The sequence below is a fragment of the Nicotiana tabacum genome, chromosome 19, assembly GCF_000715075.1.
Source record: "Nicotiana tabacum cultivar K326 chromosome 19, ASM71507v2, whole genome shotgun sequence".
NCBI classification, from domain to species: domain Eukaryota; kingdom Viridiplantae; phylum Streptophyta; class Magnoliopsida; order Solanales; family Solanaceae; genus Nicotiana; species Nicotiana tabacum.
In genome coordinates, this window is record NC_134098.1 from 37,989,645 (window position 1) to 38,009,922 (window position 20,278).

At 38.0% G+C, this 20,278-nt stretch overlaps 1 long non-coding RNA gene across 1 annotated transcript; it reads left to right on the forward strand.

Moving 5' to 3' along the window:
- Positions 1-534: 534 nt before the first annotated feature.
- On the forward strand, positions 535-19,016 carry LOC107828883 (uncharacterized). Its single transcript, XR_001657802.2, has 2 exons — positions 535-947; positions 18,478-19,016. It is a non-coding gene; the product is annotated as an uncharacterized LOC107828883 (long non-coding RNA).
- The last annotated feature ends 1,262 nt before the right edge of the window (positions 19,017-20,278 follow it).

Sequence of the window (20,278 nt, forward strand, 5' to 3'; positions counted from 1 at the left end):
ATCATATTTAGATTTTTTACCACTTTTTAGAATGTAAATAATTTAAAGTTTAATTTACATGTTTTAGCTTTTGTTTTACCCTTTTATAGGTTTTTCTGAAGAAAATTAAAAACTACAAAAAGAGTTACATGTTTTTTAGAGTATTAGTTTTATTTTTATTTACAAAGAAAGAATAGTTTCCAAAACAAATATAGTTTTATCTAGTTTAGTACAATTCTTTAAGTTAGAGGCTTTAAGAATTAAATATTGAGTATAGTAATTTTACCTTGCTTTTTATTTACTTATTTTAGTAGGAGTAGATTATTTTTCTTATTTATTATCAAGAAAAGAAAATATTACAAAAAAAAAAAGAACCAATCACAATTGGCCACTTGCAAAAGATTCTTCCTAACAAATTCCCTCTTTTCTTGGTAGCTTCTCACCTGCATACACTTTTGATGGCCTAACAATTCACTGATTTTTAACCAACTCTCACGTGGCCCTCTCCCTCATCTCTCTTACTTATAAACACACAAGGACATAAAAAAAAAGAGGATAGAAAAAAGGGGGATCGGGGAAACAAAAAACAGAGGAAAATACATAAAGAAAATTTGAGGAAAAACGCAGAGGAGGACCAGCTGAAAATTTGCCATTCTCTCTAGTCGGCCTCTCTTCCTCATAACAGCAGCTCAAAACCCTTCTTCCCCCCCGTAAAAACCAGCTCTAAAAGCTTCAGAACCCACCTGAAATCCAGCCTTAAAGCTTCAACGAAATAACCTTGAACCACCGAAAATATCACCCCAAACCAATGCGAAAAATTAGCTCGAAATCACCATCCAAATTTGGTCGGGTTGAGTCGTTCGGGGTTGCAATTCCGGTTCGAGTTTATGGTCCGTAGCTCACTTGAGGACTGCTGCTTTTGGATATTCCTTTGCACTGTACATGTTGGAAAATTTTCACAAATTAAGGTCCATTCTTTTCTCTATATACTATTTCTTTCCTCTTTTTTTTTGGAATTTTTCTTCCATGAACGTGATTATGAATATGATGCCATGGTTTTCTTGCGTAGCAGTGAACGTTTCATTTTCCATTTCTATTTTCAAATATTGAATCATGCTTTAAATGTTCATATGTGAATTCTTCCTGGTTGTCATGTTTTGGATAATATCTAGTAAGATAATTTTGGTATTGCTGCATCGATAATTTACTTGGGGGAAATCCAGCAGTTCAAAGTAGAAAAAATAATTCTTGGCCTTACAATAATCTCAAAGTAGGAAAAATAATTCATGAATACGTTAGTATGCTTTTAGACATGCTCTTAATTAATTAAATTATCGTGATTATGTATACGTTCGCGTAACATAATTACGATATTCAAAATTAAAATCAAGGTATGCGTCCGCGCAACTTTGGGCGCAACAATCTTAATAATAAAGTGTTACTAATTGTGTACACGTACGCGTGACATGATTTTTAGCACACTAAATAAAGACAGACTCACACACACTTGGTTCGTTTCAAGATAATTCCATAACACCATATATTAAAAGCGGTAAAAAAGGTAAATGTACATAGGTTCTAAAATGAGTAATTAAGCAATTTAATTAAGCCAAGTATGATTAAAGCAACCATGCTAAAATCACGAAATCCGGAAATGCCTAACACCTTCTCCCGGGTTAATAGAATTCCTAACCCGGTCTTATAGTTTCGCAGACTTTAAGACAGCGTCAAAATTTTTCTCGATTTGGGATTTAAAATAAACCGGTGACTTGGGACACCATAACAAATATTCCAAGTGGCGACTCTGAGATTAAATAAATAATTCCATTTAGAATAATGTCACTTTAATTGGAAAAACTCCCCTATCCTTATTGTGAAAAAGGAGGTGTAACAGCTCTGGCGACTCTGCTGGGGAACGAACCCAGAATCTCTGATTCAGGATTCAGAATTTGAGATTGTTAATGTGATTTATACTTGGCTTTATTGTTTGTTGATATTAATGTGTTTGTGGGCCTAATGTGCTAATTGCCGCTCATTTACTGCTTTGATATTATTTGAATTGTATTAAACTGTCTTCCTACGCCTCTCTTCTGAGTCTTCTCAAAATATGGTGCACACGTATGCGTGGCCCACTTTTCTATTAGAGGTCGTACCAAATAGAACGAGGCTGGATCAGCAACTAGGCCGGGTAGACTTTCGTGCTCCCAGTACATTGCCCCCACCTCGGCTCGAGCTGTCCGCTTGGGTAAGCCATATCTAAAATACACCCCCAGGTTTAAACCTAGAATAACATAGCCTCATGCCATATTCCTAGTAGGAAAGTTTGTTTGCATCATGTGCATTTGACTTTGGGGACTCAACACAAGGGTTGGGTCCGTCTAGGATAGGTGTACCCAGAAATAAAAGACTATCCTGATGCATTCTACGTGCTATTTGTGCATTTTATTTAATCTGGTTTGTATGTTGATTGACTTTTAGAATATGGAAACAAAATTAAAACACAAATAAGAAAAAGAAAATAAGAGAGTGAAATTCACCAAGTTCTCATCAAATCCCTATGTTCAAAAATCGAACTGTGTTTGATTTCACTCAAAAGGTGTTGAAAAATAGGCTAAGATTTTGAGATATTCCCCGTTTTTGCTGAACTACGCGGGTCTGATTCTCACCGGATGTGAGATACGTAGGAAACCCTCGTCGGTTCCGGCCCACAATTTAAAAAAAAATCAAAAATATTTTCCTTTACTTCCTTCTTTAGAAAGTCTTTCTTTTAGACCCCAATTTTTAAAGAAATATAAAAACATTTTCTTTTTAATTTCTTCTCAAAATTCAAAAATATTTTCATTCTTCTTTCAAAAATTGAAAAGAAATTCAAGATTCAAAAATATTTTCTTTTTTCTTTAGAAGTATTTCTTTCATAAATTCAAAATAAAAGTCCAAAAATCTAAAATATTTCCTTTCTTCTTTAGAAGTTTTTCTTTTGAAATTCCAAAAAAATACATTTTCTTTCTTCTTTAGAAGCCTTTATTTTCAAAATTCTTAAAAAAAAAAAAACAAATCAAAGTCCAAAAATATTTTCTTTCTTCTTTATAAGTCTTTCTTTCAGAAAGTTTAAAAAAAAAATCAAAATCCAAAAAAACAAAAAAAGAGTTAGTTTATTTTCTTTATTCCTGATCTTCTCGAACTACGCAAGATCTGATTCATGTTCCCACATGATACGTAGGCAATCCACATCAGGTTCGATTGAATGGTTTTAAAAAAGAAAAAAAAAGAGAAAAGAAAGAAAGGAAAGAAAAAAACAGAAAAAAGGAAAGAAAGAGAGTTGTTCGTTCTAAACATGTTTATTGTTTTAAAATTAAACCTGGTTAAAAGTGGTTGGTTTTTTGGTTTGCAATGGCGAGTGCTAGATCCCTCAGAAATAAAAGTATCTTCTCGACCGAAGGAACAAGAACCATTATTTTTAATCTAACTAAGGTCACAAAAAGGCAAGTAGACAAGGTGGTGATAAAAATGGAGGTAAATGTTGGCCGACTTCTACTTATTTTGAGCAACAGGACATGCTCTGCTTGGATGATCTTTCTTCCAAGTCCTTTGGAAAATCTGTTGCTTTGAAATTTCCCATGCCGTCAGTACTGAAATCCGACAGCCAATATTGGGAACGGTTTAGTCAAAAACTCAAAATTTGAGTGCTGAATCAAAAGCAATTAAAAGGATTGAATGTCGTAGTAGTTTTGATATGCAAATTTGTGGCTAAAATATCACTTAGCAACTGGAAAGTCACTCCTCTTTTAGACAGGGATGTCGCGACCCGAACTTTCCACCTTCGGACCGTGATGGCGCCTAACATTTCGCTTGTTATGCAAGCCAACGTTAGAATAATATTAGCCATTTCTAAATAAGCCAACGTTAGAATAATATTACCTATTTTAAAATAATTTTTAAATTTATTAATAACAAAGAATTAAATGCAGAAGTAAAGTCTGAAATGTAGTGAATAATCCATAAAAATAACGGTGTCTAAATACCATCCCAGAATTGGTGTCACAAGTGCACGAACTTCTAGAATAATACAAATAAAGGTCTGAATAAAATAAAGCTGTCTTGGAACAAACACACAGCTAAAGTAAAGTAGATGATGACTTTAGAACTGCGGACGTTATGCAGTTATACCTCAAGTCTCCTCTGAGTAACTGAAATTCGAGCAAGTCTATGGTACGCCGCTGGGATCAACTCTGAAATCTGCACAAGATGTACAGAGTGTAGTATCAGTACAACCGACCCCATGTACTGGTAAGTGCTGAGCCTAACCTCGACAAAGTAGTGACGAAGCTAAGGCAGGTCACTTACATTAACCTGTACGCAATATTAGTAAAAACAACAATAATAGAAATAAATCAGGTAACTCCTTTTTAATATTTCAGGCCAACTCAGCAGTCATAATCAATTATCATTTCATTCCAATTCCCCAATATAGACTTTTAAATAAGTCTGTTGCGGCGTGCAATCCGATCCCCCAATTTAGACTTTTAAATAAGTCTGTTGCGACGTGCAATCCGATCCCCCAATATAGACTTTTAAATAAGTCTGTTGCGGCGTACAATCCGATCCCCCAATATATATTTACTTTTATTTTCGTTGCGGCGTGCAACCTGCTCCTCCAATAATATGATTTACTAATTCTTATAAAAGAAATTATATATATACTTTTATTTCCGTTGCGGCGTGCAACCCGTTCTCCCCAATATATTTTAACAACTCATAAATGTAATAGAAATTACTCCAATAAATACCACGTCTAATGAGAAACTATTAAGCATCAAGGAAAAAAATAATTATAATTTATTTATGAACCAAATAATGACAAATAGCAATTTATTATGAAAATCAGAGAGAAAATAGACAGTTTAATATTTAATATGCTAAATGTCAAGTAGCATTTAATGTACATAAATAAAATAAATATGTAGCAATTATTGCAGGAATTCAAGATTTAATATTTGACAAAGATTAGGAGAGAAACAATTATTATAATAATTAATTCGTATATTAAAACAAATTTAGGATTTTCAAATAAATATGCACACAATTAATTTGACATCGTATAGATACTCGTCACCTCGCCTATACATCGTTCACTTGCATTTCACATAACAAATAATTTAAGGGTTCTATTCCCTCAAGTCAAGGTTAATCACGATACTTACCTTGCATTGCAAATTTCAATCAATTACTCGACCACAACTTTTTCTTTTAAATTTGTCTCCAAAATCTTCAAATCTATTCACAAACAATTCGATATACTCAATACGAATCATAGGAATTAATTCCATATGAATTTACTAATTTTCTGGATAAAAATCCGAAATTCATTTAAATATTCGACAATGGGACCCACGTCTTAAATCATGGAAAAACCTCACGAAATACGAACACCCATTCCACTACGAGTTCAACCATACAAAATTATCCTATTCCGATGTCAAATGGACCTTCAAATCTTAAATTGTTCATTTTTTTGGAAAGTTTACAAAAATTCCAATTTCTTGCATGTAAATCAGAAATAAGTGATGAATATAGACATGAATTTATGAAATATAAACACTTTTGGTTATAGAACACTTACCCAATTCAAAATCGTGAAGAACCCCTTTGGAAGCGCCAAAATCCAAGACTTAAAACTCAAAAATGAGTAAAAATGGCTAAGACCCGATTTTATGTATTCTGCCCAGCATTTTCGCTTCTGCGGGCTATATTTTCGCACCTGCGGCCTCGTATTTGCGAGAAAAATCTGGCATTTGCGAAGTGGGGCTGCCAGGCGAGGCCTCGTATCTGCGGAGGAAAATTGCGCACCTGCGCTGCCTTCCGCTCCTGCGATCGAAGAGTCCGCTTTTGCGGACGCGCGGGTGCGTGCAAGTTTCCACACCTGCGGAATTTTGCCGTGCTTTCTCAGCCCGCTTCTGCGATGGAATACTCGCTTCTGCGAGCTCGCACCTGTGGTCAAATATCCGCAGGTGCGATTACACCAGAAGGCCAAATTTCAATTTTTTCCTTAAGTCTAATTCTTGATCCGATTTTAATCCGTATCACTCTCAGGGTACTCGGGACCCATATGAATATACCAACAAGTCCCATAATATAATAAAGACTTACTCGGGGTCTCATATCATGTCAAACAACGCTGAAATCATAATTCACACCTCGATTCGAACTTCGAGTTTAAAACTTTTCAATTTGCAAATCTCATGCCAAAACATATTAAATGAATCCGGAATGACTTCAAACTTGGCATTAAATTCCTAAATGACATAATGGAGCTATTCAAATTTACAGAATCAGATTCCGGCTCCGACATCAAAAAGTCAACCCTGTGGTCAAACTTGGAAATCTTTAGCCTTTAAATTACTAATTTCTGTTAAATGGTCATAACTTGAGTTAGGGACCTCAAAATTAAATTTCGGGTATACGCCCAAGTCCCAAATCATGATACGGTCTTACTGTCAAAATACTGATCTGGGTCTGTTTGCTCAAAATGTTGACCAAAGTCAACTCAGTTGAGTTTTAAGGCTCTATTTCACATTTTAATTTATTTTTCACATAAAAACTTTTCGAAAACTTTTACGGATTGTGCGCGCAAGTTGAGGAGTGATAAATAGTGCTTTTCAAGGTCTTAGAACATAGAATTAATTACTCCCTCCATTTCAATTTATGTGAACCTATTTCCTTTTTAGTCCGTGCCAAAAAAATGACTTTTTTCCCTATTTGGAAATAATTTACCTTTATGCAATGATTTATAGCCACACAAAATATATGTGACTCATTTTTACACTACAAGTTTAAAAGTCTTCTCTCTTTTCTTAATATCTTTGCCCAGTCAAATGGGTTCACATAAATTGAAACGGAGGGAGTATTAAATTTAAAGATGACATTTTGGGTCATCACATTCTCCACCTCTAAAACAAACGTTCGTCCTCGAACGAAGTTAGAAAAAGTACCTAAGCTGGTGAATAAGTGTGGATGTTTACTCCGCATGTCTGACTCGGACTCCCAGGTAGATGCCTCTACCGGCTAACCTTCCATTGCACTCGAACTGAAGGATAACTCTTAGACCTCAACTGTCGGACCTGCCGGGCAAGAATAGCCACCGACTCCTCCTTGTAAGTCAAATCTTTGTCCAATTGAACTGAGCTGAAATCTAACACATGGGACGGATCACCATGATATTTTCGGAGCATAGACACATGGAACACCGGATGAACCGTTGATAAACTAGATGGTAATGCAAGCATGTAGGCTACTTCACCCACTCTTTCAAGAATTTCAAAAGGTCCAATATACCTAGGGTTCAAGTTGCCCTTCCTTCCGAACCTCATTACACCTTTCATAGGTGAAACTCGGAGTAATATTCTTTCTTCAACCATGAATGCAATATCACAAACTTTACTGTCGGCATAACTCTTTTGCCTAGACTGATCTGTGCGAAGTCGATCCTGAATAATCTTGACCTTATCCAAGGCATCCTGTACCAAATCGGTACCAAACAACCGAGCCTCTCCTGGTTCAAACCAACCAATTGGCGATCGGCATCGCCTTTCATATAATGCCTCATATGGAGCTATCTGAATGCTCGATTGGTAGCTATTATTATAAGTAAACTCCGCAAGTGGCAAGAACTGATCCCAAGAACCTCCAAAGTCTATAACACAAGCGCGAAGCATATCTTCCAATATTTGAATAATGCGCTCTGACTATCCGTCTGTCTGTGGATGAAATGTTGTACTAAACTCAACCCGCGTGCCTAATTCACGTTGTACAGCCCTCCAGAAGTGTGAGGTAAATTGCGTACCTCGATCTGAAATAATAGACACGGGCACACCGTGTAGGCGGACAATCTCACGAATGTAAATTTCAGCTAACATCTCTGAAGAATAGGTAACTGCCACTGGAATGAAATGTGCTGACTTGGTCAACCTGTCCACAATGACCCAAACTGCGTCAAATTTTCTCTGAGTCCGTGGGAGTCCAACAACAAAATCCATAGTGATATGCTCCCATTTCCACTTAGGAATTTCTAACTTCTGAAGCAAACCACCAGGTCTCTGATGCTCGTACTTAACTTGCTGACAATTCAGACACCGAGCTATATATGCAACTATATTCTTTTTCATTCTCCTCCACCAATAATGTTGCCACAAATCTTGATATATTTTGGCGGTACCTGGATGAATAGAATACCTGGAACTGTGTGCCTCTTCAAGAATTAATTCACGAAGCCCATCCATATTAGGCACACAAATACGACCCTGCATTCGCAGAACTCCATCTTCCCCAACAACAACTGTTTGGCATCACCGTACCGCACCGTGTCCTTAAGGATAAGTAAATGAGGATCATCATACTACCTCTCTCTGATGCGCTCATATAAAGAAGACCGAGCGACTGTGCAAGCTAGAACCCGACTAGTTTCTAAAACATCTAACCTCACGAACTGATTAGCCAAAGTCTGAACATCTGCAGCTAATGGCCTCTCACCAACCGAAATATACGCAAGTCTGCCCATACTCACAACCTTTTTACTCAAAGCATCGGCCACCACATTGGCCTTTCTGGGGTGATACAAAATGGTGATATCATAGTCTTTCAATAACTCCAACCATCTTCTCTACCTCAAATTAAGATCTTTTTATTTGAACAAATATTGAAGGCTATGATGATCAGTAAATACCTTACACGAGACACCGTAGAGGTAATGCCTCCAAATCTTCAGCGCATGAACAATGGCTGCCAGTTCTAAGTCATGATCAGGATAATTTTTCTCGTGAACTTTCAACTACCGTGATGCATAAGCAATCATCCTGCCATCTTGCATTAATACTGCACCAAGCCTAATGTGAGATACGTCACAATATACCGTATACGATCCTAAACCTGTGGGTAATACCAACACTGGCGCCGTAGTCAAAGAAGTTTTGAGCTTCTGAAAGCTCAACTCACACTCGTCTGACCATCTGAATGGGACACATTTATGGGTCAGTCTGGTCAATGGGCTTGCTATAGATGAAAACCCTTCCACGAACCGACGATAATAACCTACTAAACCCAGGAAACTCCGGATCACTGTAACTGAAGTAGGTCTAGGCCAATTCTGAACACCCTCAATCTTCTTAGGATCCACCTTTGTGCCTTCTACCGATACAACATGCCCCAAAAAGGCAACTGAGTCTAACCAAAATTCACATTTTGAAAATTTAGCATATAACTGATTATTCTTCAAAGTCTGAAGCACCCTCCAAATATGTTGCTCATGCTCCTCTTGACTGTTGGAGTAAATCAAGATATCATCAATGAATACAACCACAAAAAAATCTAAATAAGGATTGAATACCCGATTCATCAAATCCATAAATGTTGCTGGGGCATTTGTCAACCCAAATGGCATCACTAGGAATTCGTAATGCCCATACCGAGTCCGAAAAGCCATTTTAGGGACATCATATTCCCTAATCTTCAACTGATGGTAACCAGACCTCAAATTGATCTTCGAAAATACCTTGGCACCATGAAGCTGATCAAATAGGTCATCAATTCTTGGCAGCGGATATTTGTTTTTGATAGTGTCCTTATTCAACTGCCGATAATCTATACACATCCGCATAGAACCATCTTTATTCTTTACAAAAAATACTGGTGCATCCCAGGGCGAGATACTGGTTCTAATGAATCCCTGATCAAGCAAGTCTTGTAACTTCTCCTTTAATTCTTTCAACTCCGACGGGGCCATACGGTATGGTGGAATAGAAATGGGATAAGTGCCCGATACCAAATCAATACAGAAGTCAATATCCCTATCGAGTGGCATCCCCAGCAAATCTGCAGGAAATACTTCTAAAAATTCACAAACAACTGGTACTGAGTCCATAGAAGGAACATCCACACTGGGATCGCGAATATAAGCCAAATAGGCTAGACACTCTTTCTCTACCATACACCAAGCTTTCATATAAGAAATAACCATGTTGGCAGAATGACCAGGAGTTCCCTTCCACTCTAACTGAGGTAACCCCGGCATGGCTAGGGTCACTGTCTTGGCATAACAATCCAATATAGCATGATAGGGTGACAACAAATCCATACCCAAGATGACATCAAAATCTACCATATCAAGAAGTAGAAGATCCACACTAGTCTCAAGACTACCAATAGTAACCACACACGAACGATAGACATGATCTACTATAACAGAGTCTCCCACCGGTGTAGATACACACACAGAAGCACTTAGAGAATCACAAAGCACAACCAAATATGAAGCAAAATAGGAGGACACATAGGAATAAGTAGATCCTGGATCAAATAGATCTGAAGCATCTCTATGGCAAACTGGAATAATACCTGTGATCACAGCATCAGATGACTCGGCCTCAGGCAATGGCTGCTGAAGCTGATGTGACCAATGTTCCCACACTCATAACACCCATCCTGATGCAGTGGCTGCTGAAGCTGAAGCTGACCCAAATGGGCCGGATAACCGCTGTAGTAACTCTAGAGTGGTGGTGCACTGATAGGAGCTGAATGTGCACTAAATGCTGGCTGCCCAGAGTAATGCATAATAGGACCGTGACTCCCTGAAGCACCGGGAGATGCATGAAGTGCTGAATGAAACGGTCTGGGATGATGACCCCTACCAAAATTACCCCTGCCTCCAGATGAGGAACCGCCGAACTGACGAGGCCTCTTATTAGACCTCTGCCCTCTCTCCTGTGCAAGAACCATCTCGATCCTCCTCGCGACATTAGCAGCCGCTGAAAGGAATCTCACTTCCGGTCTCCTTGGCCATCTGCAGCCTGATAGGGTGAGTGAGTCCCTCAATAAACCTCCTCACTCTCTCTCCCTCAGAAGGTAGTAAAAGGATAGCATGACGGGCCAAATCCACAAAACGGGACTCATACTAAGTAACATTTATACTGCTCTGCTGTAGATGCTCAAATTACTTTCAGTAATCCTCCCTCAGTGTAATAGGAAGGAACTTCTCCAAAAATAGTTGAGAGAACTACTCCCAAGTAAGTGCAGGTAATCCAACTGGTCTAGTCAATGTATAATCTCTCTACCACCTCCTGGCAGAACCCGTCATCTGAAATATAGCAAAATTAATCCCATTGGTCTCAACTATACCCATGATCCGCAGTACCTCATGACAGCGTTCAAGATAATCCTGTGGGTCCTCAATCAGAAGGTGTACCACTGAAGTGAACTGGAAAGAGCTTGGTAAACTTATCCAGTCTCAATAAGGCCTCAAAGGACATGGCGAGCCTATCACTAGTTTGTGCCGTAACAACTAGCCGAACTACCCCAACTGGCGGGGCTACTGGAGCCTGATTCTGGGGAGCTATCTGCTCCGGAGCGGGAGTAGTTGGAGTTTGTGCTCCTCCCCCAGCCTGTGAGACGGCTGGCACCACTGAAAATATACCATTCTAGGCCACGCCCTCTATAAGACTCACCAACCAGACTAGAGCGTCCTGAAGCACTAGAGTGGATATGAATCCTTCCGGGACCTGAACTGGTTCAACTGTACATTATGAACTGGAACTTCCTCTTGAAGATCCACCTGAGGTTCTACAATAGGTGCAGCTGCTCGAGCTCTAGACGGAGCTCTACCTCTGCCTCTGTCTTGGCCTCTAGCATGACCTCGGCCTCGACCTCTACCCCTGGCCATAGTTGCCACCGGGGGGTTTGGTCCCTGTCCATCGGTAGAGGTATTACGTGTTCTCACCACCTGCGAGAGAATACGAGTAGAATGTTTTAATCTTCGATGATAGAATAAAACCGCATGACAGAATAAGAAAGAAGTGATATTGTTCCTAAACTTCATAGCCTCTGAGAGATAAGTACAGACGTCTCCGTACCGATCCTTCAGACTTTACTAAGCTTGCTCGTGACTCGTGAGACCTATGTAACCCAGCGCTCTGATACCAACTGCCACGACCCGAAATTCCTACCTTCGGACTGTGATGGCGCCTAACATTTCGCTTGCTAGGCAAGCCAACGTTAGAATAATATTAGCCATTTTTAAATAATTTTTAAATTTATTAATAACAGAGAAACAAATGTGGAAGTAAAGTCTGAAATGTAGTGAATAATCCATATATATATAAAAATAAAACGGAGTCTAAATACCATTCCAGAATTGGTGTCACAAGTGCACGAGCTTCTAGAATAATACAAATAAAGGTCTGAATAAAATAAAGCTGTCTGGAAACAAACACATAACTAAAGTAAAGTAGACGGGGACTTTAGAACTGCGGACGTTGTGCAGTTATACCTCAAGTCCCCTTTGAGTAACTGAAATCCGAGAAAGTCTATGGTACGCCGCTGTGATCAACTCTGAAATATGCACAAGAAGTGTAGAGTGTAGTATCAGTACAACCGACCCCATATACTGGTAAGTGCTGAGCCTAACCTCGACAAAGTAGTGACGAGGCTAAGGCAGGTCACTTACATTAACCTGTACGCAATATTAGTAAAAATAACAATAATAGAAATAAATCAGGTAACTCCTTTTTAATATTTGAGGCCAACTCAGCAGTCATAATCAATTATCATTTCAATCAATTTCCATTGCAGCGTGCAACCCGTTTTCACAATATATTCATTTTTTAACCCTCCAATATATTTAGTTTAATCAAGTATATATATAGACATTTAAATAAGTCTGTTGCGGCGTGCAATCTGATCCCCCAATATAGACTTTTAAATAAGTCTGTTGCGGCGTGCAATCCGATCCCACAATATAGACTTTTAAATAAATCTGTTGCGGCATGCAATCTGATCCCCCAATATATATATATTTACTTTTATTTCTGTAGCGGCGTGCAACCCGTTCCCCCAATATAGCTTTAAACAACTCACAAATGTAATAAAAATTACTCCAATAAATACCATGTCCAATGAGAAACTATTAAGCATCAAGGCACACAATAATTATAATTTATTTATGAACCAAACAATGACAAATAGCAATTTATTATGAAAATCAGAGAGAAAATAGGCAGTTTCATATTTGATATGCTAAATGTCAAGTAGCATTTAATGCACATAAATCAAATAAACATGTAGCAATTATTACAGGAAGAATAAGAGAGAAATAATTATTATAATAATTAATTCGTATATTAAAACAAATTTAGGATTTTCAACTAAATATGCACACAATTAATTTGACGATGTATAGACACTCGTCACCTCGCCTATACGTCGTCCACATGCATTTCACATAACAAATAATTTAAGGGTTCTATTCCCTCAAGTCAAGGTTAACCACGACACTTACCTTGCTTTTCAAATTCCAATCAATTACTCGACCAAAACTTTTACTTTTAAATTTGTCTCCAAAAGCTTCAAATCTATTCACAAACAATGCGATATACTCAATACGAATCATAGGAATTAATTTCATATGAATTTATTAATTTTTCGGATAAAAATTCAAAATTCATTTAAATATTCGACATTGGGACCCACGTCTCAAATTCTAGAAAAACTCGCAAAATCCGAACACCCGTTCCGCTGCGAGTTCAACCATACAAAAATTATCCAATTCCAATGTCAAATGGACCTTCAAATCTTAAAGTTTTTATTTTTTTGGAAAATTTACAAAAATTTCAATTTCTTGCATCTAAATCTAGAATAAGTGATGAATATAGACATGGATTTATGAAATATAAACACTTTTGGTTATAGAACACTTACCCAATTCAAAATCATGAAAAACTCCTTTGGAATCGCCAAAATCTGAGACTTAAAACTCAAAAATGAGTAAAAATGGCTAAGACGGATTTTATGTATTATGCCCAGCATTTTCGCATCTGCGGGCTATATTTTCACACTTGTGGCCTCGCATTTGAGAGAAAAATCTCGCATTTGCGAAGTGGGGATGCCAGGCGAGGCCTCGCATCTGCAGAGGAAAAATGCGCACCTGCGCTGCCTCCCGCTCCTGCGATCGAAGAGTCCGCTTCTGCGGACGCGCGGGTGCGTGCAAGTTTCCGCACCTGCGGAATTTTGCCCAGCTTGCCCAAGCCGCTTCTGCTATGGAATGTTCGCTTCAGCAAGCTTGCACCTGCAGTCAAAAATCCGCAGGTGCGATAACACACCAGGCGACCAAATTTCAGAATTTTCCTTAAGTCCAATTCTTGATCCGATTTCAATCCATATCACTCTCGGGGTACTCGAACTCCGTACGAATATACCAACACGTCCCACAACATAATACGGACTTACTCGGGGTATCATATCACGTCAAACAACGCTGGACTTACTCGGGGTCTCATATCACATCAAACAATGCTGAAATTACAATTCACACCTCGCTTCGAACTTTGAGTTTTACATTTTTCAATTAGCAAATCTCATGCCAAAACATATTAAATGAATCCAGAATGACTTCAAATTTGGCACACAATTCCTAAATGACATAATGGAGCTATTTAAATTTTCATAATCAGATTCTGGCTCCGATATCAAAAAGTCAACCCCCTGGTCAAACTTGGAAATCTTTAGCCTTTAAATTACTAATTTTCGTTAAATGGTCATAACTTGAGTTAGGGACCTCCAAATTAAATTTCGGGCATACGCCCAAGTCCCAAATCATTATACGGTCCTACCAAAACTGTCAAAATACTGATTCGGGTCTGTTTGCTCAAAATATTGACCAAAGTCAACTTAGTTGAGTTTTAAGGCTCTATTTCATATTTTAATCCATTTTTCACATAAAGACTTTTCGGAAATTTTTACGGACTGTGCACGCAAGTCGAGGAGTGATAAATAGTACTTTTTGAGGTCTTAGAATATAAAATTAATTATTAAATTTGATGATGATATTTTGGGTCATCATAAGAGAGGAGTCTTGGTAGCTTGTTTTGTCATCTTTTCTGTTATCTCGGTTATCCAGGGTTGTAACCCTGATTTTAGTTTGTGTTTCTTGTTGTTAAATCCTTCTATCCGTTATTCAATGAAATATAGTGTGTCCGTTTGTGTCATTTTGTGCTTAATTCTTTTTCCGTTAGTTCTAGTGACATGACATGCATGCAGACTTTTTGGCCAGTGCCTGATTTAATTTTGAACTGGATAACTGAGAACAAGACACTTTTGAGGATGAATAAAGAATCTAAACACTTTGGAATTAATCTCGAGCAAAATTCATGTGGAACTAGAATAGTCATACCCATGGAGGTTAATGATCTTTGCCTTCAAATCATTGTGAAGGTCGGGTTTGAGGAAGAATCAATTGAAGTTTGTCGGAAAGTATGACATTAATGGATGGAAAGTATCTTTCGACCACACACCAAGAAGATAGACATGTTCATCAATGCTATGATCGCTAAAAGATAATATGTTTGGCGTTCTCGAGGCTTGGAGGCTTTTTCTGCTATCCAAAAACTTTATATCATTCGCTACCCCTTTTGAGCCTGTGTTATTTTCTTTGACCACCTTCTTTTGGAATTAAGTTTAGAGTAAAAGTCAAAAAAATAAAATAAAATAAAAAGTCCATGCCCCAAGAGTAAAAACTGGGGTAACTCTTAGAAAGTTCAAGTGAAAAAAAAAAAAGAACAGTCAAAGTCCATGCCCCCAGAAAATAAAAGGTGGGGCAACTTGTTTTGAAAACAAAAATAAAATAAAAAAGAAGAAAGAAAGAAAAAAATAAAAAAAAGAGAAAAAAAAGAAAGACAGAGAAACAGAAAGAAAGATGAATAAAAATATTAGTTAGATCAGATGTTTGAACTACGTTTGACCTGATTCCTTTAAAAAACGATACGTAGGCAGCCTTACACGGTTCGGTCCAACCAAATAAGAAGAAGAAAAAGAAAAAAAATTCAAAAAAAATCCCGAGTATCTGAAACTAGGGCAAATATTTTATTTCACTTTTGAAAGAGTCGATTCCAAGAGTTGTAAGTATACAACCCTCTCATTTTGAGTATTTTGAGCTTTCATGTTGTCCTTTCTTTCTAACCATATCCAAAAGCCTTCCAAACAAGACCTCCTGATTAGTTTTGAGAATGCTAAGGAAAATCCGTAATAAACAATGGTTGTCATATGAGGGACATGATCATGGGTTCTCACTCAAGATATCAAGAAAAGGAAAAAAATATAAAAAAAATGAGAGAGTCTTACTAGTGAAAATTCTTACGGGCACTGTAAGGCGACAGTAAATATAGATAAATAAATAAGAGAGACTTGTTGATGAAAACCCCTTGGGGCACCACTAGTCGAAGGTGAGTTGTGAGCTGATGCAAAGAATTGGCACAAACAAGCCCGACTTCAAAGGTCATAAAAATGGTAAAGGGAAGATTGGATTAGTTTGATAGATCAGGCCGTTAAGTCCAAAATGCATATCATGATCATTAAGGCTAGTTACCGCAAAATAAAAAAAAACAAAAAAAAAAAATCTCTTCCTTCTTTCTTTCTTGACTAGGGCATCTCTTGTTAATATTGTTTCTTCGCATCATGATGTCCTTTGCTTTGAGTCAGTCCTTGTCAAAACAAGCAAGAAAAAATTTCAAAATATGCTACCAGCTTTTCAGTTGCACAAAATAAATTTGGTTAGCACACTCAGTTGTTACAGTCAACATGCCTTGAGAATTCATGCAAAGGTTCCCCCTCAAAAGATTCTTGCCAGCTTACTTGGCCAAAGCAAGCAAAGATAACTTCAAGGTTAATCAGGGATTCTCTGTAGTATCGAACAAGGACTATGAAGTGTGCACATCGTGCAAAAGGCACTTACTAGTTGTGATTCTCTCTGACAGACAAATTGCTCCAAAAGCAAAAGCCATTCAAGATATTAGAAAAGGTTATCTAAGAAAAGAAATCTCTTTTTGAGACAAAGCTGATTGAGCCACAAAACACCAATGGCATTGGGAGCGAAACAATCAGGGTTGATACAGAAAGTAAAAGTCTCTTGAAAGCAATAACAGAGTCTTCCAGCAGTGCAACCAACTACCAATGCAGTCGGTCTTCCAAAGGCTGGATGATCATAAAGCCAAGCTGCCCAAGACTCATGGCCACAAATCGACCATCACTTTTAAAACTGACAAAATTTCTTTGTTTGAAACAGGAACACAGCAACGTAAGGAAAATGGTTCCCAAAACAAAAGCCTAATCTGATAAATTTTCTCTTAGGATAGACGTCTTAGTCTAATGAATCTTTCTCCTAAGATAACCAAAACAAAAAGAGACCTAGTCTGATGAACTTTCTCCTAGGATCGAAGTCTTAGTCTGATGAATTTTCTCCTAAGATAAGAAAACCTAATCTGATGAATTTTCTCCTATGATAGAAATCTTAGTATGATGAATCTTTCTCCCAAGATAACAAAAAAAAAATCTAGTCTGATGAATCTTTCTCTTAGGATAAAAAACTTAGTCTGATGAATCTTTTTCCTAAAATAACAAAAAAAAAGACCTAGTCTGATGAACTTTCTCCTAGGATCGAAGTCTTAGTCTGATGAATTTTTCTCCTAAGATAAGAAGACCTAGTCTGATGAATCTTTCTCCTATGATAAATGTCTTAGTCTGATAAATCTTTCTCCCAAGATAAGAAAACCTAGTCTGATAAATTTTCTCCTAGGATAGAAATCTTAGTCTGATGAATCTTTCTCAAAAAAAAAAAACCTAGTCTGATGAATCTTTCTCCTAGGATAAATGTCTTAGTCTGATGAATCTTTCTCCTAAGATAAGAAAACCTAGTCTGATGAATTTTTTCCTAGGATAGAAATCTTAATCTGATGAATCTTTCTCCTAAGATAATAATAAATAAATAAAAACTAGTCTGATAAATATTTCTCCTAGGATAGAAATCTTAGTCTGATGAATCTTTCTCCTAAGATAACCAAAAAAAAAAAAAACTAGTCCGATGAATTTTCTCTTAGGATCGAAGTCTTAGTCTAATGAATTTTTCTCCTAAGATAAGAAAACCTAGTCTGATGAATTTTCTCCTAGGATAGAAATCTTAGTCTGATGAATCTTTCTCCTAAGATAATAAATTTAAAAACCTAGTCTGATTTAGGATAAATTTAAAAAAAAATCCTTCTTGGTTCGTTTTAGCATAGGATACACAATTTCCTAGTTTCGTTTTCCAACATAGGGTCTCCACTCCCTAGTTAATTTATTTTAGACATAAGGTCTCCAGTCCCTAGTCGCTTTTCCAACATTAGGTCTCCACTCCCTAGTTGATTTTATTTTAGACATAGGGTCTCCACTCCCTAGTTGATTTTTATTTTAGACATAGGGTCTCCACTCCCTAGTCTTCTTTTCTAACATAGGGTCTTCACTCCCTAGTTGATTTTATTTTAGACATATGGTCTCCACTCCCTAATCTCCTTTCCAACATAGGGTATCCACTCCCTAGTTGATTTGATCTTAAATGCAGGGTATACCACTCCCTGATATTTTTGCTAATATAGAGTATACTATTCTCTGGCCACATTTTCCCAACATAAGGTAAAATATTTTGAGCAGGTTTTACCTCGAGGCACAGGGTTCGATATGACCAAAAGAAGAAGTCTCAATCCAGGATAAAAGAAAAAAAATGAATCCAAAATGCAGAAACAGATGAAAGATGTGAACTGCTCAAGACATGGCTGAAGTCACGAGCACTGCATTCCCCGTTTTTATCAGAAAAAGCCGTAGAAGAATAAACTAGCACCTGCAGCTAGCAAGCATCAAGGTTCAAATCAAAAGTCTGCATGAAGAACCATCAAGACTCAAGATCAAGCTTCAGAAGACTTATAGATAGGAATCTTGTAACTCATAGCTGATAGGGTTGTTTAGTTCCTTTAGATTTTGATTTTGATGTAATCACAGGACCACGGACCGGAGCCTCGACGAAACCTTACTCGACTCCTCAACCCATCATTCTATCACTCTCCTTGAACTATACGCAACACGATTCCCTTATGACCCATGATATGTAGGTTGTCCAAAACCAGAACTCAGTTGTACCCTTTCCTTTGATTATTTTTCCTTTTGAATAAAGATTTGGTCAAAAATTAGTCACACGACTCACTTTGTCTTTGCCTGAAAACTCTTCATGTTTCCAAGCAAAGAGGGGCATGCTGTGAGCACCTAATTTTTGATCATATTTAAATTTTTTACCACTTTTTAGAATGTAAATAATTTAAAGTTTAATTTACATGTTTTAGCTTTTGTTTTACCCTTTTATAGGTTTTTCTAAAAAAAATTTAAAAACTACAAAAAGAGTTGCATTTTTTTAGAGTATTAGTTTTATTTTTATTTACAAAGAAAGATGAGTTTCCAAAAAAAATATAGTTTTATCTAGGCTTCGACCTCCTCCATTTAGAGGTACTGAGTCAGAGGACGCTCAGGATTTTCTGGATAAGTGTCAACGGATGCTTCGGACAGCGGGTATTCTAGAGACTAGTGGGGTCTCATTCACTACTTTTTAATTTTCCGGGTCTGCACTCAGATAGTGGGAGACTTACGAGAGACATAGGCCTGTTGGCGCAACACCCCTTACTTGGCATCAGTTCTCCATGGTCTTTTTGGAGAAGTTCGTACCTCAATCCCGCAGAGAAGAGCTGCGCAGACAGTTTGAGCAGCTTTGCCAGGGTGATATGTCTGTGACGCGGTACGAGATGAGATTTTTTGAGTTGGCTCGTCACACAGTCTGGTTGGTTCCCACTGATAGGGAGAGGATTAGGAGGTTCATTGATGGCCTCACATATCAGCTGCGGTTACTTATGACTAGGGAGCGAGTATCTGGTGCTACTTTTGATGAGGTAGTGGACATTGCTCGACAGATAGAGATGGTTCGTAGCCAGGAACGTGGAGAGAGAGAGAGAGAGGCTAAGAGGCCTCATGGTCCGGGTGATTACAACGGTGTTCCTTCAGGGGGTCAGTTTCACCGTGGTAGGGGTCATTCTTACAGACACGCTCTGACGGGTCGTCCAGCTCATCATGGTGCATCAACTAGCCATGGTTCTTACAGTGCTCACTCAGGCCAATCTTTATTCAGTGCACTACCAGCTCAAAGTTCTCATCATGGCTCATCCGCACAGGCTTCTGTAGGTCATTCCTCGGGTTTTCAGGAGCAGCAGTTCCGTCAGAGGAAGGGTTGTTTCGAGTGCGGAGAATTTGGTTATTTCAAGAGAGAGTGTCCTAGGCTGTTAAGTGGGGTTTCACAACGGAGTTCTCGACCGACAGCACCAGCACCAGTAGTTACATCACCCGCCCTGCCATCTCAGGGTGGGGGTCAGGCAGCTAGGTGTCGCCCAAGAGGGAAAGGCCGATTAGGAGGCGG